General features: G+C 27.9%; 1 protein-coding gene across 1 annotated transcript in view; it reads right to left on the bottom strand.

The window, feature by feature from the left end:
- The window catches only part of LOC129969582 (diuretic hormone receptor-like), a 365,366-nt gene that overhangs the window by 260,454 nt on the left and 81,855 nt on the right, over positions 1 to 23,057 (bottom strand). The window contains exon 2 of the mRNA XM_056084217.1: positions 4,584 to 4,643. The gene's annotated coding sequence lies outside the window, so the exon portion shown is untranslated. The remainder of the gene's footprint in view (positions 1 to 4,583; positions 4,644 to 23,057) is intronic.

Raw genomic sequence — 23,057 nt, forward strand, 5'->3', positions numbered from 1 at the left:
TGAAGTTTCTTAAGATGACTTACAAAGAACTTTCAGATTGAACACATGATAAATTTTAAGAAAAATAGTACATCATGAAAGAAAAAAAAACTTCAATTGCTTTATTCTTCAAGACTTAGAGACAGAAAATGCAACATTTGATCAATTATATTAATCCTTTTCTTTCAAACATTTTTCACATAATCTAATCACACAGGCATAGGATTAAATCCTCAAGAAGTTTCAAGAATTTAATGAAAATAATCTTGAAAGTATGTTTCGGTCTATCTTTTGACTTTGTAATGAGAAAAGGCGGAAATTTTTTTAAAGACAAAACTTAATGGCATTGAAAAGACTCAAACGAATTTTTTTTCTCACTTCAAATGCAGTTATTTTTGTAATGTTTAATTACTTAAATCTGTGGAGATTTAACACAGTTGATATATTTTATAAACGAAATCGTGTAGATATATTTATTTTCTTTGCCGAAATTTGTTGCTATGAAAGTAAGCTGAATTTTTATTGATTTTAAATATCAATCATCCAGTATTGGCGCCTAATAATCTTCTTAGATATTAACATTTTTTGTTCAAATTAATGTTATGTTTAGGATTTTTAATATAAGGAAAAAAGAAGCACAAAGAAAAAATTTAAAATTTTTGAATAGAGGAAAAAAATATTTCACTTTTTGATAATAGATTATAGAATTGCAGAAAAGAATGCATTAGTGAATGATTAGGAACTAAATATATGAATTTTGCGTTAGAATTGTGTTTATAAATTTGTTTAATTCAGTCAATCAACTAGCCCATTGCAACAATTATTTTTGGTACCTAATGAACTTCTTGCAGCAGGAAAAAAAAACTAAAAGATTATCGATCATCTGGACTGTAACATCCTAATATAAGAATAGTTTAAGATTGATTAATTTAACAATAAGTTTAAAACATTGCTTTTAACTAGTTGAGAAACCAAACATTGGACAGGTAATGGTATTATTTGCACTAATTAACTTATATTATCATAATTGCATTAATTATTTTTACTAATTAAATATTAACTTGTTAATTAATTATCATATGATCTTCATTAAGAATTTACTCATACTCCAATATTTGAGAAAGTTTTGAAGTATTTGTAGCATAATACATACCTATTGTAAAGGTTAAAAGTAATACATAAAAAAAATCTGTGGAGAACTATTTGGTCTTATACTAGAAAACAAAGATAAACTTAATACATTAATATTAACATTCGCCGGGATCCTAACATGTCATATATATGTAATGATATTTTAATTCTAATTTCAATTTAATTAATTTCCAAGATTTTATCTTAATTTAGCTCATAGTAACTTCATTCTAAAAATATTCCCTTATTTCGTGATCCAATTCCACTTTCGGTTTAATTAATTCCTTTGTAAAAATAATGCACCATCAGAACTACGTATCAAATGAAAGTGATCCCTTTGGTGCCCTTGAAAAGGTGTCAATGGTCACCACATGTATTTAATTGGCGCGTTATATAAGTCTTATATAATTGTAAATCCCATATTATATAAGACTAATGATCATTTGTTTCGGCCCCTTCTTCCCTTTTTTCTTACTTCTGCTTTCCGGAGATGGATATTAAATAAAATTAAAAATCGTCTCGTCTATGTCTTCAAACCTGCATTCTGCTTCAAACAAAAAAAGTTACATATTTCGATTGATTTTTGATTAAAACTCTAAACTCTAATTAAAATTTTGAAACAACGAAGTGAGCACTATTACCCATACGTTCATGAAATCTAGATTAAGTGGCTCTAGATGTGATAACAATATAACTAGATTCTTTACAAAGTTTTCAACGATTTATTGTCAGCAATGTCATAATTATGCCATATGCAGGCTAATATGTATGGCACAGTAATACATGTATATGTGTCTATAAACTTTAACATGCTAAAATTACAATTTTTTGCTACCATTTAAAGAGAATCAATAAAAGCCGATAATTATATATAATAAAAAATTTAAATAGGTAAATTACATGTAATACATTAGATAAGGAAATTGGACAAAAATAGATAATTATGTGTAAAAGTTACATGAAATAAAAAGTGAATGTTACGTTTAATGTAAATTATAAAACAGCATAAAATAGCATACATTCAGATATTAGAAGATATTCTCAGTTATATGACGTCATATGACGTCATACTTCAATGAAAATGAACTCCAACGTCTTTTCAGAAATCAAATGTCATTTAATGTCAAAAAGGGTTAAATTAAATTTTGCCCATTTATTTTATTTGAGATAGGAGATAATCATCATTTATAAATATTATCATTCGCGAGTTTTCAAATTTCTTCTATTTATCCTATAAATTCTATTTTGTTTAATTTCACAAACATTTTATCATTCAAGATAGTTATACTTTCCATTTAAGTATCTCGCCTTATATAAATAACGACCAGATACAAGCCAGGAATCATAAAGTTGCCCAAAATTACAGCCCTTCAGGTTTAAATGAAAGAAAAAAAAATACATAAAATAAATTTTGGGGAAAAGAGAAAAAATATCCTTTCTATCTTTACATCGTTCCACTTTGACGAAAGTTCTCAAAATGTGGCATTGGTTTTCACATAAAGACGAAAACAGACTTATCACTTCAATGGCCATGAAAACGTTGGCAATGCATATACAAAAAAAAGTTTTTTAAAAAAATTATAACTCACGAATTCTCCCCAGGACTTTAAATATTAGGCCAATAAAAGCTACTTTCCTTTCAACAGAAAGTCGATGCTTGAAGACATTACAGATAACAAAAAAAAAGTTTTTTAATGTTTGTTTTTTGTCTGCTATATGTGTTAGAAATGCCAGAAACATTTAGTATCTCAAACTATAAAAATGTCGCATTACTGAAATGGCAACGCCAATAAATCTTTTCTCTCTATCGACACCTTTATTGCTTTTATTGAAAGGCATCCTAAAAACTTTTCATTTGACAAGTAAAGAAGAATTAATATAAAATTGGACATTCTTTTCTCTTTTCATGTTATTTGGCTTTTCCATTTAATGATAAATTATATTTTTATCTGAATATTCAATATTCAGTATAATTGATATTGCATTAATTTTTGATGTATATTATCGGCATACAAAAAAGTTGCCGGAAATTAAGAAAAATTTAAAAATGAAAACACAATTACTAAATGGTCACCAAAGTAGAGGTCATTGGTCTCCTGTCTACTCAACATTCACTAAGAATTCTTGATAATTTGCATAATCAATAAGAATCCTTGTTTATTAAAAATCGTTGATAATTTGCATAATCAATAAAAATCCTTGTTTATTAAAAATCGTTGATAATTTCCATCATCATTAAAAATCGTTGATAATTACCATCATCAATAAAAATCGTTGATAATTACCATCATCATTAAAAATCGTTGATAATTTCCATCATCATTAAGAATCCTTGTTTATTAAGAATAGTTGATAATTACCATCATCATTAAAAATCGTTGATAATTACCATCATCAATAAAAATCGTTGATAATTACCATCATCAATAAAAATCGTTGATAATTACCATCATCATTAAAAATCGTTGATAATTACCATCATCATTAAAAATCGTTGATAATTACCATCATCATTAAAAATCGTTGATAATTTCCATCATCATTAAGAATCCTTGTTTATTAAGAATAGTTGATAATTACCATCATCATTAAAAATCGTTGATAATTACCATCATCATTAAGAATCCTTGTTTATTAAGAATAGTTGATAATTTCCATCATCATTAAGAATCGTTGATAATTTCCAGCATCATCACCTTGTTTTTTAAGAAGCGTTGATAATTTCCATTACCATTAAGAACCCTCTGTTTACAACTTTGGGATTAATTATGCCGAGAAATAACATTATTCGTAATAAAATTAACAGTAAGACAAATCAGAGTTTTAATACTTACTTGAATACTTAAAATAACAGGATGATAAGTTCGTATAACTGCGAAAAGCAAATCCTTTGAAAAATATTTTACGTATTAAGATTGTAATAATATGTGTTATTAGTCTTATATATTATATTGCATGCAAGTTGAAATGTTCATATCCTTGCAATTGTTTTGCTTTTATGAATTTGCATTCCATTAAGCCTGTAATAAACGTTTTATTTGGTGTTTCTTTTTCGTTTGCTGAATGTACTGAAAAAAAAAATTTCATTATCGGTTGCCAATTGTGTTTGAGACTCTATTTTAAGTATGGCATAATTCTGTATATCTGACCTACTTTTAAATTTCTGAACTATTTTTAAAAGTATTATTATTTTTAATGTATTTTTCTTAAATTTGCAAATAATACTAAAGAGGAAAATAAATCAAAATTCTTCTAAAAATGTTCATAATTAGATCTTTTCAAAGATATAAGTTTAAATTAACTAAAAATATTCTTCTGTGGCATTTCTTACAATTTTTTTTTCTCTCTCTCTCTCTTTAGATTTTTAGGAATTTTCTTCCTAGTTTTTAACTTAGAATAATTTCGATTTCAATAATATCAAAAATAAAGATTATGAAAGATAATAAAATTTTGAAAATGAAACATATTTTTACCTTTCAATTCTTTTCTATCAATCACAGTACTTCTCGAACCAAATTTCAAAGGCTATCAACCTGAAAAAAAATAATTATCAGAAATTGTAGTTATCTTTCCATTAACAAAATAAATACATTTTATTCAAAAAGTGTAGCCAATGATAAATAAAAAATCCTTAAAGTTATTATTTTACGCAATTCTCTTTGAACATTTTAGTATCGAAATCAATCAACTTGTTTCTCAATTTTCATTTCGCATTAGTTGAAACCATTCATGTAATGTGAAACCACCATAATTAGACAATCAATAATTTTACTCAATGGCATAAAAAGATGATTTCATTAAAAACAAATGAAATCTCATTTTGAGCAAAACAGTCTACAAATTAGCGTCTCGTTTCCGTTTGCTGAATTTACTAAAGATGTAATCTGGATGAAACGAAAACATAAATTATGATTTTTATTTTGAAATAAGAAGCGTGATAAAAAAAAATTTCAGAAATTCATGCAATCCATTTCTTAAAAATTTGGAAGATGTGAATGAAGTTTTGATTTGTATTATAAGAAGTAAACTACTGGATTTCTTTTACCTGTATTTATTGCTTCCAAAATTAACTCAGAGTATGAAATAAGATTTGAATTGAAAAAAAGAATTGCATTGAACATTTGGTGACCAGTTTGCTTGTCCAGAATATTGTCTTTTCTAGCTGCTAATTTGTTAATATGGATCGCATTTATGTAAAATTTTATTTTCTTATCTGATAAGACTAAAAAAGTGAATTGAATTTTATGGAATCAGTTAACTTTAAATTACTGCACGTGAAAATTAAACTTTGGAGTAAATTCCCAAAACAAGACTTTTTTTTCTTAATTTTAATAATTGGGCAAATCAATCAAATGTAGTCAAAAACACAACATTCAATGACTTAATGAAAAGTGAAATAAATTTTAATTTCTTCATAGTAATAAAAACATTATTACAGATTGTGCGTCAAATTAAATTTTTAAAAATTATTATAATTAGAGAAAAAGTGTATTGGAATAAAATTGGTATTATTAAAAAGATATATTTTTTAAAATGCTAACATAATGTAATGATCATTTTAATAATAATCATTTCATTTATAATAATTAATAATAATAATAATTTTTGATGATAATAATAATGATAATAATAATAGAAATTTTCAATAATATTATTAATAATAAGTAATTATTATTATTATTAATAATAAGCGAATAATAAGTAATAATAATTTTTAATTATAATAATAATTTTAAAAAATTTAAAATAATAATTATAATAATAATAATAATTAATGATAATTTTTGATATTAATAATCATTTCTGGTAATTAATATTTTTAAAAGGAATAATGGTGGCGGGGAACCAAAAATTTTAGTAATTTTTTATTTGTTTTTTTAATTTCGAAAATTTTATCACTATTTTTGTTACCCTCTTGTTTTCTATCCCATGTGCGTAAAATTTCACCAAAATCATACAGAAACTGTAGTTTTAAATAAAGGCACACATTTATTTTTATCTATAGAAGTAAGGTTTTTTTTCTTCTTTTATTTAACTGCAAAAGTATTATTTAGAAATTTATACAAAAATTGCAAAAAATTATATCAAAATTTTACACCGCCAAATTGTAAATTTTTACTTATAAAACAACTTTCCAATTTGTCACATTTTTTTAAAAAGTAAAGCAAGCGAATAATAAAACTTTCTTAAAGTAGTTTAACTGTGTAAAAAATTGGGATCGCTTTCTTTCAAAATAATGGAGTTGAAAAGCACCGAAGAGAGAATGTGACACCGAATAGTGACTTAAACTATCCATCAAGATCTTGAAGGTATGAAGCAATTTTCGAGTGAAGACACAGATTGAAGAAGAGTGCCCGTAAAGTGTATGTTTAGCAGTGAACAAGATCTAATCAGGTTTTCAAGAGGGATTTATGGCCTATCATTCAATTACTTTTTTCTCTCTCTTTTTCACGTTATCTTTGTAAACTGCCGACGCTGGTTTCTGCATCATTTTATGGAAATTCGAAAGCAGACGATATTTTTTCGCTGTTGCAGTAAAAGTGTTATTTGGGAGTTGTTCGAAAATTTGGTTAGATGTTTGATGCTGAAAAAACACTGTAAGTAAGGTGAAATGTAGATGCAAGAAAAAAAAATAGAATTTTGATAAAATTAAGAAGAGTATTCTCTTTTTTTAAATCAGTAGGAGTGGAAATGGCAATATCTCACTTCCCGATTCAACTCATGTGCGTATCAAATATAAATCGTTTTGGATTTCTATATTATTAATTTACTTCTTAAATTACATTCTTACTTCAAATTCGTGTTTTCATAATTTGTCTCTGAATAATTTGCCTTCATTATTACTTATTTTAAATTTTTTTTAAAAAAATGTTTTCATGCATGCAGAGAATTTTCTTATGCACGCAGGTAAAAAGAGTTATTTCTCTTCCTTCACACAAAATTGCTGATCTTAAAACAGTCCGTAAACTCCACGACTGTTCCGATTTTTATTTTCACAGTTCCGTAAATCAGAATTTCGTGCTTCGTATTACAGTAAAGAAAACCAAACATTTATTTTCACTGACTCAAACTGAAGTTTGATATAATAAGAAAGACAAAAGACTACAAGCTTAATAACATTACATACGAAATTTCATTTCTCTAAATAGTTGTATTTTTTAGTTATAGCACTTATAAAGCTACGGTGGCAGATGTCCAATGCTTCGACGTATTTTGTTCAAAAATTTATATGAATCTTCACTGTACATGTTAAAGCTGTGTACCAAATTTCATTTATCCAAGTCCTTGTGCTATTGAATTATCGCGTTTTATATGCATGCTAAAGTATAGACTGGGAGACAGTCAATTCCTTAACAAATTTGGTTCAAAATTTGATTAAAAAATTCAACATTTTAGGTGATTAAACTATAGTGAATTTCATTTATTTGTGAATCATCGCATTTATATGAATGCGAAATTACAGACAGACGGACAATCAACACCTTGGCGGATTTGCTTCAAAGTTTGATACACATCTTAACTTTTAAAGCTAAATCAGTGCATCAAATTTTAATCATTTACCTTTTTGAGCTTTGTGGTTATCGAGTTTTTTTGTATTCGGATGGCCGGTTCGGTTACCGAGTTTTTTTGTATTCGGATTCTTGTGAACGGCTTTCGTTCAGAATCAATAGAAATCTACAAAATTCGTAAGTAAGCCACATTCTAATTTCCGTCTGCTTAACGCGTTATTGAGTAATTGTACTCATAAACAGACAGACATAATTCCATAAATATGTTTTTTTTCGACTCAGGGAGTCTGAAATTGGTTACAATCTCTTCGAATTTGTTTGATGATTAAAATATTTTGTATACTTCGTGTATGAAGAAGTTAAAAATTAGTAACCATGTTATTTTAAAAGTTATTTATTTTTAAAAATATAAAAAACATATAATTAATATTTTTTTTAATATGTTTAAAATAAATTACCACTATGCTCTTTCTTTCAGATCAAAAGAAAAGTGATGTTAACAGACTAAAACCAGTTTAAATGTTTTAAGGGCATGCGCATAACATGTAATTACTGATATCCAAACTCTCGAAAAGGCCACAACATAAGAGCTACTATACGATGCAATACCAACTCACAAATCTCTCGTGGTATCAAATTAACAATCAAAATATAATTCCATAACCAGCGAATCCTCCTGATTTCAATCTATGTAATTATTTTCGTCGGAAGAAAAAATCGGAAGTTGAAAAGAAGCAACTCTTCTCAAGTTCTGAAGCAGTGCAACAACGAAGACTTCCGTAAGCATACCAAAATGAAGTTTGTAATCGAATTCAAATTTTTGTATGAACAATGGCAAAAAATAATGTTTGAAAAAAGGACAGAAGAAAAAAAATGCTAACTAAACAGGTACTATATATGTGTTCTGAAATGCAAAATAAGTTTTGGAATTTTATGTACAGGTTTCTTCCAGGAATGCATTCTTCCATAATAAAATAATTGAACAGAATTTTTCGAACGCAATATTATTTTAATAACTTTTTTATTGAAAAATTAAGAAATTTAAAACTATACAAATATTTTAATATAAAAAAATTGTTTCATATAAGTATTATATAAATATACATATTTTGAATAACATAATACAAAAATTAATAACACACCTCGAAATTTCATAACTCTAATTATTACAAATAAAAGTATTGTAAATTAGCAGTAGTGGTTGAAATGTTGGCAAGCAATGTACAAATAGTATTCAAGGTATACGTAAAAAAAACAATCAAACTCGTCAGTCAACCAAGATATGCTTTTAATCATTCAAATTCAATCCTCAATAAAAGAATGCTTTTAAACACTCAAACGCAGTCTTCAATCAAGGTGTTTCTTTTATTTTTTCAAATAAGAATTAATTAATACCTTAATATCGTTGGCGCATAGAATATAGATTAATTTGAACTTCAAAAGTTTGATATGTGTCATCAATTGCTTCATTAATTGTTAAACAGGGAATACATTTTAGATACATCCTGTATTTTACTGCATAGTCTCTAATTAAAATTTTACGAGTTGCCTCAATATTTTGTAATTTTCAAGGACATTAATTTATTTGATTTTAGTTTTTTAAAAATATGTATTTTCTTTCATGCTGAACTTTACATCGATTAAAATGATTTGCCGGATTTTTTTAAAAACATAAATATAGTACATTGAGGAAATTTTATTACTTTATTGTTTGTAAGGCAAGCAAAAAATATTTTTTTATTCTAAAGAATTATTTTCTAGTAGTAGTAACAAAGAAAAATAAATTTTTAGTTTTTTTCGAATTAATTTCTTCTAAAAGAGTTCATAATATCGACTCATTTAGCTGCCCAAACCAATTTAATTCCTTTAGAATTATAAGAAAACTCATTATTGAATGAATAGATAAAAAACTAGGACACAAAAGACTTCGAAGAATGTATCATTTTATCATAACGACAAGTAGATAGTAATTTCAATTAAAAAAACAGTTTTTATTACAAATTCATAGGATGAAATTGAAGGATTTTTTTAACTTATAGAAAACTTGATTGAAAGAGAAGAGAAAGTCAAACGATTCAATACAAATTTAACCAGAATCTTAGAAAAAGAAATTTCGCCGTTTCTATAACCTATCAAAAGGAATTCAGAACAAATATTATGGTAATTATTTTCACAATTCCTACTTGTAAGAAAAAGAAACTCATTTTAATATAGCAATATTAATGTGTTGTTAAGAAATCAAGTAGCGTAGAAAATTTGAATGACTGTAATAATGAATTTTATATTTTATTAAGAATGTACAAAAACGGATTTTTAAAATAAAAATGATTTTCAAATAAAATTATCGTAAATTACCTGTCAAATTCCCATAAAAATGTTTTCACAAGTAGGGATAAACCAATAAAAACTTTAGGACAACTTCTTTTAAATGATGTATTTCAGTTTATAGGATTTAGAACAACGCGTTCAATTTGACATATTTCAGCATTAAAAAAAATTATCGTTTTCATATAATATTAGTATTTTTCTTTATAATCAGCGATTTATATTAATAAATAAGTTAATAATACAAAAAGCTGATTTGCATAATCTGTGAAACATCATCAATAACTCAAAATTCGTATTTAGCATATTTGCATTTCTTCGGTTACCTTAAGAACATAAATTATTTATTATCTTTATACATTATATACCTTAATAATAAATTTAAATAAAAATAACTATAAAAGAATAAATTATTTTAAAAAGTAAGCAGTACGATAGGAATAAAAAAAAACATGATAGAAACCTGTCATTCTACCTTAAATTTGAATATCATTTCTTACAGATTATTGCTTTCTGTAAACTTATGTGTATCATGACAATTCATAACAATCAATGATGAATTACTTACAACCCTTTTCAATATTAAATATTCACTATATATAGTTTTCTCCCAAATTTCAAACAAATTACAAAAATGCAAAATCATATAAATAATAATAAATCTTTACAAATAATAAAGATGAAATGATATCTTTGTTAGTGCTCTTCAGGTCAGGCCGTTTAACGTACAGTTACCAAATTTGGCACATAAATACCTTGTAGGGTGGGAATATGTACCTCGATGGGAGGGATTTCTTTTTTGATATTTTTATTAGAAAAATTAAAAATTAACTGGGTTTTGGCGTTTTTCATCGATAACTTTAGAACAAAATAGCATAACAGAGCATAATAAACGCCATAATGTTATGAGGCTGGCTATGATTAGAAAATTACATGTACGCAACGTGCGGATCTGTTAAAGCATCACATCCTGATTTTCTGGCAATTTCACGGTATCATGGGTATGAAGTTTTATCTAAATGATTTAAATGAAACGATATCTAATATCTTTGGCGAAACAGCTGGTCGCCAAAGGCGATTAGTTTACGTAATGAACGCATTTGAACGATATCAAATGACATTCTTGGCAAACTCATTACATTCTTGTCTTAAGTATTAGATGCTTCCATGTATTTTGATCATTCATTCACTTTAAAAAGGCCTTTATTGAGAAAAATTGGTACAGTATATATCAATCAAAATATTTTCCATCATTTTGTACAACTTTTTCATATTTTCGTCCAATAAGTCTCGCAATTGATTGTCGACGAATTTTTTGGTCTTCCAAGCCGTTCTTTTTCATTGACATCGAAATCATCACTTTTAAATCGTTGAAACCAAAAGCGACAATTGGGATATGACGGAGAAGCATCACCATAAGATTCTAAAAGTGTCTTATGGGCTTCGGCAGCAGATTTCTTCAAACATAAAAAGCAACGAATGTCGAAAATGCAATTTGGAGCGTTCCATGATTGGGGTCTTGATTCCTTTATACACTGAATAACTCAATACTAAATGGAAAATAGAAATGTATAAAGTAATATTAAATAATAAAATAATAAATAATATTAAAGTAATATATATAATATTAATAATAATTAAAGTAATATTAAATAATATTAAATTGGTAAGCCCCAAAAAGTTGTCGTTTGTATATATATACTTCCATGTTTACCAATAGATGTCGCTGATAACAATAAAATAGTAAATTGGTAAAACCTAAAACAATGTCATTTATATAAATATTTCGCATTTTTACCAATAGTTGTCACTGATTAAAATACATGCAATCATCTAATATAATGCATTTCCAATACTATAAAATATTCCATACTAATTTTAAGAAAACGAAAATAAAAAGTTATAAACGCTTAAAAAAATAAAAGCAATACTTGCATACTTTGCCAAAAATTTAAAAAAAATAATAATAAATATATGCTAAAATTATCTTGTAGACGATATTCTTCGTATAAAAAAATTAAAATTTTTGCAAATACTTTTCCATTAGCTAACAAATATATCATATACGGAAAGGCTAACTATTAATTAAACCTTTCCTTTTTAACTTGAAAAGAATTTAACATTATGCTAAGCTAAGAGCATGGTTGAAAGGACTAAAGAGTGGAAAACAAATGAAGCATTATAAAATAATTAACGCTTAGACAGAAAAAAAGTAAAAGCAAGTCAAGGCTGATTGAATACATATAAAGACGGATTCCTTTCTTCGATGTTACATTTAAAACGATCAGTTCACCAAGAACTTTTGGATAAGCAAAACAGATAAGGAAAGGTCAGAAAGTTTTCGCAAGAGTTCATCCGACATTTTTGTTTTGTTGCGCTGGATATTTTTAAAGATAATGTTTTTAATTGCTATTTCATTTATAACAACTTCTCCATTTGAAGAAGATTTTAGATGCACTTTTCTTTCAGCGACGTACTACTTCATTTGGAAAAGCAAAAGCTGTCTTTGAAGTTGTTAAACAAATTTTATCAAAATTTTTCCTATCAATTAAAAATAATTTCCTCAGTACAAAATTTTTAAACTTCACATTTTGATAGACAAAAAACTTCTACTATTTTAGAATAGCAACTATTTAGAACTTTACAAAGTTATGCTCATTGTGCTAAATATTTTCATAATTTCTATCATATATATATATATATATATATATATATATATATATATATATATATATATATATATATAATGTTTTTTAGCAGTTGCGTGGCCAAAGAGAAGACACTTTTGAATGCTTAACCGATTTATTTCATCCCGGAAAAATAATCGGAACAAGGAAGAGTGGTAAGAAATACGTCCGTTTACATCGCGATGCAAGAGCGAAAGAGATCGAAACATTTTTCCTCGGTGATTTTATACTATGAGATTTTGATAGGGATTTCTTTGACATGTATCAGTTTAGTTAAGGGAATTTTAGGTATCTTTAAAAGAATGTTGCAAGCACTTGGTATTTTTATCCCTTCACTCTGAGCATAAGAACTTGCAAAGATAAGAATTTTTAAAGAGTGCGTCTAGCATTAGTTAAATAAAAAAGGTGGAATTGGATCTAGAAATAAGAGACCGTTTTAGAATAAAATTAATATGGGTAAAATTAAGGTAAAAATTAGGAAATTAATTGAGTTTAAATTAGATTAAGAGATATCATTTTATATATATATCACAGAAAAAAAGCAGCAGTATTTAAAAATTGACGTACTACTGAAGTTTTTTTTAACATTGTTTCGATCAAAAATTAAATTTTAATTCTAAGTACAAAAAAATTTCAAAACTTTTATTAAAGGGATGCCTTATACTGAAATTTTCTCAATATGGAAATATAAACCATGCGCATGACATGGTCATAAACAGTGGGGGGGGGAGGGATTTCAAAATGAAATATCAGTGACAACAAGAAAACGATTTAAATTTCACACCAACAATGAAATATATTGTTTAAAAATATGTTCAAAATATTCTTAAAAATCCTTAATTGAAGCTTGAAAAAGGTGTGTCCTTGAAAAGACAAGTTTTTAATTGGATTTTAAGATGATTTTTAAGTTTTTTTTTTTTTTTTCGAATTTTAAATTTGGTTTTTTTTATATTTTTAGATTCAATTTTTGATTTTTAAGGTGATTAAGATACTTTTTAAAAAGATTAAAATAAATGAATTTTGTGCTATAATATTTTCAGAAGTTATCGTGGGAAAACGCTAACATTTGGCTTAATTTTAATTATTAAATTTTATAATTAAAATTTATTAAAATAATATCGCCGAGGTATCATTTTTACCCTTCAAAGTATATATGAGTAGTTTTAGATAAAAAGATTTGTCGCGTATACATGCTGTGAACAACTGCATCTTTAATATATATATTTCCTTTTTCTTCTACTTTTGCATGTTCCAAATTCAGCATACTTTTCGGGCACACATTTTTTCCCTGAAATTATGTATTTAATTTTTAATTTGTTTCATATATTTTTATAATAACTAAATATCTTAAATTATTTAATGGAAACTTATTCGAAAATTTAATTATTAGAATAAATTAATATTTCAAATTCCGTAGCATTTACTCTCATCATAGTGCTTATCGAATATTATATAAATAATTTCTATGTATTAATTCTTAAATTAATAAGTTTTTAATCATTTAAATTGAAACTCCATTTTAATTTCTGAAAGTGTCGCATTTTTGAGCTCTATTTTATTTAGTTTACACGTGCGTAAAATAAATGCAACCTCAGTTAAAATTAAGGGGAAATTAATTGTTCAACTATATGAATTCTAAATGTGTTTTTTCACATTTTTCTATTGCTTTCTGCTATCCTATCTAAACTGTGTGACTAGAACTTTTAATAGAATATAAAAATGGAACATTTTTCTTATCTTCAAGATAATAAAGAAATTATTTAAAGAGCCCATCGCTTGTTTCTTTATCAAGCTTCATGCACTTTTCTTAAGATATGTTTACTTATTTCTTTTAATTTCTAAATGAATAGCTTTGTTCTGATATATAAATTTCAAAACTATATGAATAAAAATAGCCAATTATTTTAGAATTATTAAAATATAAACTATTTAGTCAGCTTTCTGTGAATGTTTCGGTCAGTTAGTAACTTTAATGATCATTTTCAGATAAATATCTATATTATAAACTTTCACAAATGTTTCAAATATGCAGAAATGTCGATGGTACGGATAAATAATGTACTATGTTCTTTAATTTGGAGAACTTAATTCTTACACAGAATGTGTCAAAATTAAATTCTAAAAACTAAAATTCCAATAAAAAATATCTTTTTAGTTAGCTGTTTCTCATTTATTGAGAAAGAACGGTTTTGTTTTGGAAAGTGCAAATGATATTGAGATATCTTTATCAAGATAAATTTAGCTCGCACGTTTTTCATTTTAACTTGATACTTTTTCCCCCTTGATACACAAAAAAGAAAAATATTCAAATAAAACTAACAAAGAAATAAAGTGATGGCATTTTTCTCAATGTCAAAACTTTATTTTCTGCTAAAGAGATAATTTTATTCATCATCCCCCGCCAAAAACATCGTTAACTCGGCAAAAGACACAAAATTTAAAACTGGCGAATCTTTTCATCTTAGTTTAATAGCGTGGAGCGCGGACAAGAATTGGTGCTTTTAACAAGAACTGAGGCATCTTCTTTTCTAAAAAATATCTCTCTGCCTTCTTGAGTTTTACATTCATAACACTTAAAAGAGGCAGAGTTGGACGTTAAGTAGGCGCTTTCGAACAGTCTCCCTTGCCAAGAGGGTAGTGGAAGAATAGATACCTTGTCAACAGTTGGCAGGAACATCTGCTTGATGTCTGATAAGAAAAAAGCGGTTTTGATGGATTGGTTTGTTGTTGTTTGAAATTGGTGTTTCTGCCGAAGAGATGTGGACAGTCGGGATTAAATTTCATCTGCAACATCTGCGAAAGAAATTCAAACAAAAAAAAACTGAAGAAGAGTTTTAACTCTTTTTCTGTCTCTTCTTTTAAAAACTCTTTCCCAGATTTAATTTAATTCCTGTCTTCGAAACTTTCGTAATTCTTCGGAGAACATCTAATCTTTTTATCCTCTTTCGTTACTTTTAAAATAAAAAGAAATGGTGTTGGAGAGTTGTCCAATTTATCTCAACACCGATGATCTCTAAAATTCAATTCCGTATGGCGTAGAAGAATTAGTGCAAATAATAATATTTGGGACATTTTCAACCGAATTTCAGAAAGATCGATGTACAATAAACTATTGAAATAATTCCTGTAATAAATATTGTATATTTATTTTTAATAATGGTATTATATTACATTTCAATTATGCTCTAGTTATGCTTCGATTATTTCTATGTTATATTAATGACATTATGTGTTTTTAGAACTTATGTTATTTGCAGCTACTATGTTAATTTGCATTCTTGTAATAAATATTGCATATTTATTTTTAATAATGGTATTATATTAAATTTAAATTATGTTCTAGCTATGCTATAATTATTTATATGATGTATTAATTTATACATTATGTCTATCTTATATGTCAATTCGCAGCCAAAAATCATAACCAAATTAATTCATAATTCGAGTGACATCTGTCTTAGACATATATAAATTTCTGGTATAAGCAATGGATTATTTTCATATTCTTGAAATAGACACTTAGTGCAGAGCTCGAATTGTATTTTTGAATCCCTAAGTTAGGTTGCAAAAAGAAGAAGGACACAATATCACGTAGCAGCGCAACACTATATATGTAATGGTGGTAAATGACATTAGTCCTTACATTATATACCTTAAAGTAAAGGAAACTGCATGTGGAGTCTACAGTGGGAGTACACTGTAGACTGTACTACTGTCTACAGTGGAGTACACTAGACTTAGAGCTACATAATTTAGATCAAGTAAACTTTGGAAAGTGGAAATCTCATTAATTCTAAATAAATAAAAAAATGATTCGGAAAAATTTACAATCTCCGGCAATTTTTGAATAATTAGTGATAAAGTAAGAAGTGAGGGTTATTTTGAGGCAACTCAGGAAAATATTACATTTTGAAATCTTTTAAAATATCTTGTGCCCATAACAGTCAGTGAAATTTATTTTAAAGCTCATTTATATCATTAAAAGGGCGTTAAAGATTTAACTCTCAACAGGAAAAACAGAACATGAATGCATTAAAAATATTAAGAAATCTTCCCGCAAAAAATGCAATGTGAATCGTAAAAATAAGTTAATTCATACAAAGATATTTCGATATTGGTCATTTTACAATACTAGAATTCATGGTACCAAGTAGCAGAAGCAAGCAGAAACCATCGACAACGATTATGATCAGTTTATAGAAAATTTTGGTGAATTATTTCATATTCAATACCAGATTAATCAATTATCCGTTTTAAACGTAAGCCCAGTGTAAGAAATCTCGAAGATCCAACATTTTCCCATTGGTTATCTATCGTATGGGCATATATATGTAGATAACCATATATGGCATATTAGTTATCTACATATTCATTGGTATGGAATAGATGTTTGGTTCAGTTCAGTTCAGTTATATTAACGTTCCGTTGTAAAACAACACTAGGGCTATTTTGGGACGGATCTCATGATTTTGAACCGCGGTTAGATGACGAGGACGACACCTGAGCTGGCACCCCCCCCCTCCACGCCACACCACACCAGCGGGAGGACGTTTGGTACGACAGATTTAACGTGCATTACTATTAACGTGCATTATTATTAACGTGCCCGATTACACGACGGTTCTTCGGTGGAATCGGGTCTCTAACCTGAAATCCTACGGCTCACAAGCCGAGACCTTACTACCAGGCCACCACGGCCCTCAATAGAAGTTTGGAGACTAGTGATTAAGCTATGATGGTTTATAGGGTTTAGTATTAAAAGGTGTGTCCCTAATTATTTCTCTATTATTTAGATATAGCACTTTAATATACATAAATACATCTAATCTGCACAATATTCGTCGTAAGCAGTTGTAATAAATGCAGATAAAGAATTCGTTTCAATTGCTAAAAATGTCACAAACTCCTTTTTAGATAATAAGTAAAGTAATATCTTGAAAGGCAAATTAAAAATACAAGCAAAACCAGTGGGAATGTTCTTCTCTCGGCTTTTTAAATATAGGCATATTAAGAGAAGGTGGGATAGTTCAGGGAGTTAATGGGTAAAATCTTGAAAATCAGTGCTCCGACCTGATCTTCAACTATTTCAAGGCTATCAATTCCATTTTGTGCTCGAAGATATAATGAAGCAGAAAGAGTAAGTATTTTTGAAGTCTTCTGGTCAAACGAATAGATCCAAAAAATTGACATAGATCTATAAGTTAGGCTATAAGATCACATGTCAAACTTTATTTATTAAGATAATTTCATCATTGTGTTGTCACGTTTACATACACTCAAATATACAGATAAATAGATTTTCTTATCCTTGATAAATAGTGTGCAAGACTTAATACATATGTACGCTTCTGATAAAAGTCTGTACGCAAAATTTCAATGTTCGCGTTTGTACTTTCTCATACACGTTGTATAAAGAAAGGTACAGTAATCTTCAATAAATCCGAACTCGAAATTTTGAAGAATCTCCATGTTTCAGACCTCACTGAGTTGGGAAGAAACTTTTTTGGAAAATGTGCATCAACTTGTTTGTGATAAAGATAACTCAAAAATGCTTTGAGCTAACAGTTAAATTTGGCGTACGGTTCTTATACTAAATTTGGGGCAAAATCCATTCAGAGAAAGTCTGTCTGTCCGGCTGTTCGAATATAAGTTAACGCGATAACTACAAAAAGCAGAAAGCTAGATAGATAAGATTCGGTATTAGATTTAACATCTGCAGCGTAAGTCAACCACCTGACTCTCTGACCCGCCACGAAGGCACACGGATTTAAACCATAAGGCTGAATGACCGGACCGCCGCAACAGCAACACTGGCGGGTACTGTGGTTGAGTCCTAAGGGTCATCACCGGCTACGGTACAACCCCCCCCCCCGAAGGAAGTACGTCCCATCATCGATGGGAGGATTCAGATCCCCCATCTATTTGTGTATCCTCCAGGGTGGCAAGATCCAATCACCATGCCGGAAGCATCTCATCCTCATTTCGAGCCCCCCCCCCCTCCCCAGAGGGTTAACATTTGCAGTGTAGACACATGTCAAATTTTGAACCAAATCCAACTACTGTCTGTCGGTCTGTATATTCAGAAGCATGTAAATACGATATTTCAAAAACGCAATGATTTAAATATATCAAATTAGGTATGGGATTTTATGACTTCAATGTTTATTTATGTCAAATCTTTGTTTTAATATATTGAGTAAAACGCGTCTAAGGCTCAAATTCGATTTTCAGATATTATTAAACACATCCCAGGAATTAATCGCCAAATAACTCGCCAAGGATCTCGTGATTAATTCAGTGAAATGCTAAATCGCCGCCAAAAGTTAATCTTTCGTAACTATTGTGTACCAATATCATGCAAGGGCGTTGTCTGGCATGACACGTTTATTAAAGAGTATGAGAGAAAGTTTTAAGAAGACAACTCGCGATGGTTGAATTATCTTATTCATATGTATATAGACAATATTTTCTTCAACAAATTTCGCCAACATTTTTACTAAAAAAAACCTACATATTTGGTGTAAAGATTCCATATCGAATTTCATCACTCAATATAAAATCGTTTTCGCAATTGCATGTTCACAAATCGTTGACCACAGAAACAATTTGATAAAATAAAAATGTTTTATGAGATTCAGAGATGTGTGAAAACAGAGATAAATCAGATCGCGATCGAATTTATCGATCATTTCAAGACTTCCTATATGTCTAGTTAAAAACAATTCAAAGCAACAGTTGGCTAAAGCTTCATTACAAAAAAATCTTCATTTACTGAAAAATTACCCTATTACAAGATTACATTCTTTCACATAATCAAATTACGCCAAAAAATAACTTCTGAAATTACTAGAACTGTCAACCTAGAATGTTTGAATTCGAGAAACTGATAGCTTTCTTATTAAATTTAACGAACTTTCTTTAGATACATTTCGGAAAATACTGTACTCTGTATTTTCCGAAAATACAGAGAACCGAATCTATTGAATTTCGCCAAAATCTGAATTGACAGCATCCAGAAAAGTTGGAAGTAAGAGATACTTGATATAGCCTTTGAAAGACATTTGGTACTGTTGTTCCTCGATTCTGGTATAAGTGACTTTGACTGCTTGTATAGCAAGAATTGTTTTCATGTCCCACGGTTTTCTTCGTGATGAGTGTTTGAGACATACGCCTTTGGGGATCTTTTTACAGGGAAAAAAGTTTGATTCATTTTTTCTTAATCCTTTTTTATCCGTAAAGGTATTCTTACGTTTGTGCATCTACGTAACGATAATGTTTACTCTGTATTTTCACAAGCATTTAAATGCAATGATTTAAATAAGTGAAATTTTGTTTGTCGTCTTGTTAAAAAAAATTGCAATTCAGAATCAAATTCGGGCCGGCCTCGATCGGTTGGCAAAAAAGACACCAAAAGGCAAATTCAGCTCCTTTCACTATACTTCTAAGCACATAACTTTCATTTGTGAGACTGAAAATAAAAATCTGAGCACTTATCCATTCACAAACTTCCCCATGATTCATAATTTTTTCGTTTAGGAGAAGAAAAATAGCACATTTATAAAATAGCATAGGGAAATCAATCATGCTGATTTTTTTTCTTTCGTTTCTTTGATAATTTAATTTATAATGCAGTATATTTTTACTGATGATAAAAAATATTTTCTATCACCAGAAAAACACTTTTAAATATTACAAAATAAGTATTTTCTGTTTTAATTTGGTTTACATCCGTGATTTTATATTAATATATAATATTCTGGGTTTTTTTTTAATTAAAATTGTGTACTTTCCTGACGTCTATCTTTTCACGAAAAGCACCTTGGGTCTAGTATTATTTTGAAAATATAAAACATTAAAAAAAAAAGATTAAATTCGAGATTATTTGTTAAAAGTCGGTGGAAATATAATTTATAATAAAAATTTCGTTTTAATTACTTAGTCACTCATTACTTTTATATTATTTGCGTTTTTGAAATTAAAAATAGGGCTAAAACATTACATTAAATCGAACACTGAGATAAATGAAATTCATAACGCTTTCCATAATATCATTTTGAACCATAATACACGAAAATGAACATTAAAAAGCATTGTAAGTCTGGTATCCTATACTTTACTTACATTATTAACTACCTCAGATGCGACATCCTTGCCAATAAATATGATCGTTAATATTCATTTTTTCCTCATATAAAAGCATCTCGACCAGGTGTCATATCGATAATCTGAATGTTAAAATAGATTCATTGCCAGGATGTCAAAAAATAGTATAAAAATGAATCATACGTCGGCAAAGATCTTTCAGTAATACCTTATCCCTGCCAATGAAAGGAGATGTGCTAAACTCGTGGGTGCGCGAAGGACTGGCAAACGATAAGATATTTAATCACCTGGTGAATCTACCGCCAGATCTATGCCAAAAACATCAGTCTTTTTCGCCACCCTTTCCTATTTTTTACCTGCCTTAATGTATAGGCATTTACCTGCCAGCCTACCTTTGGATCTCAAAAGTTGTGAGCTCTGTTTTAGATCAGAAACATAAGATAAAATCTGAATTTTTTTTTTACTGAAAAGCACTTTGAATCGTCACTAAATCGGATACCTTGACTTAGTTAAGTCATACTTTTGTATTAACTTCATTCCAAAAATATTACTTATTCTTTTAAAAAATTATTAACTAGCTGTGAAAATAATAAAAAAGGATTAAATTTCATCTAGTCTTATAAAAGTAAACTTCTGTTTGTATGTAGGTATGTACGATTTCAGACATAATCATAAGTACTAACTGCTTGAAATTTGACATACAGGTAATCGTAATAGTTATTCAATATACCTCTTAGCCTGAATTTTAAAATTTAATTTTAAAAACATTTATTTAATATTCTGCGTTATTTAGGATGATTTATATCACGTATTTTCCTGTAGTATGATTGTTAATAATTGGAGGGTTAAAAATCTATAAATTATTGAAGAGTACAAATAAGTGACATAGTTTAATGAATGCTGGGCAATTTCTAAAAACAAATAGTCACTTTTCCACTAAAATTTTAGAATTTGAAACTACCTGCGTTCGGAATTCTAATTTCTTAATTTTCTTCAAATTCTTTATGGTAATTATTCGAATAATTCTCTTTAATTTAAAACAAGTACCCTCAAACTATCTTCATTATATCTTAATTATATGCTTTTCTGAGTAGTTAGAATTTTTTTTTTCATTGAATTGAGGAGATCCGCAAGGAGAAGTTTTACATCGTCTCTGATTTGGCAAGATACCAAATTAGGAAATCAAGACTCTTGAAATATTTTTATATAATTTAAAATTTTATTACATTGTTTCAAATAGTCTTTTTAATTCTTTTTCTCTATCTTTTAGTTCATCTATAATTCTAATAGCATGCAGATTTGCTGGAAATTATCAAATTTCTTTGTTTTTAGATATAAACCACTTTTAAGTGAGTCTTCGTTTTCATTATTTGTTTCATTTTATCGTCTGCAAATCACCAAGCTATATCAATGCCTAGAAGACTTATAAAATCCAAATAAACTTATAAAATCCATATTAATTTTTAAATTCCTTTTCATAGCATTATTTTTTGTCGTTGTGGTTTTGATTTCGCTGATCGCTTGATCTTTTAGAAATCACGTATTGATTTCATTGTTTTTTGTTCCTTTTTTTAAGAGTGACTTCATTTTTAGTTATTTGATTTTAAATTATCGACTGTAATTTATCAAGCACAAACGAAGAAAAATCAACACACAAAATCAATATTATTATTTAATTCTTCTTCATAACTTTCTTCAGATTAGTGTAATTTTATTTCGTTTGAACATTTCTCTTTTATTTAAAGTAAGAATCGCCGAAATAACTTTTTTTCTTAATTTTTAAATCATTATTCTCCTGATGAATGCAAAGAATTATTTTTTATCCAGCTGTAAAAGTTTTAATTTTTGACTTAGTTATCAGCAAGTAAAATTCAGAAATAAAAAATCATGAAAGGGAATTTTAAATAATTTATATTCTAGTTGCATGGTTTGAAGAACACATCACAGTTTCATCATAACGCTGTATTCTGAGCGTTTTTATACTATATATGTCTGTATTTTCAATTACTAATGCCATTATTATTGCTTTTTATTAATTGCAGTTCACCAAACACAAAGAAGAATTAATGTGATAATATCTAAAATTAGAAAATAAATTTTCCAGTATTATTATATAGTTTTAATAAAAAGCGAAGTGAAATTTAAGCTTTTTTAATTAAAAGAACTAAGCTAAGAAAAATTAAGCTAAGAACTTTTTTTCAAGTCATGGGAAGTTCATAATTTTAATCACAAATATTTCGGTCAATTTTACAAAGAGCTACATGAAACTTCTTCCTATGCTTTGTTACAGTACAGTATACATTTTTCTAATTGCACTTTTCGG

Source organism: Argiope bruennichi, chromosome 5 (assembly GCF_947563725.1).
Source record: "Argiope bruennichi chromosome 5, qqArgBrue1.1, whole genome shotgun sequence".
NCBI classification, from domain to species: Eukaryota; Metazoa; Arthropoda; class Arachnida; order Araneae; family Araneidae; genus Argiope; species Argiope bruennichi.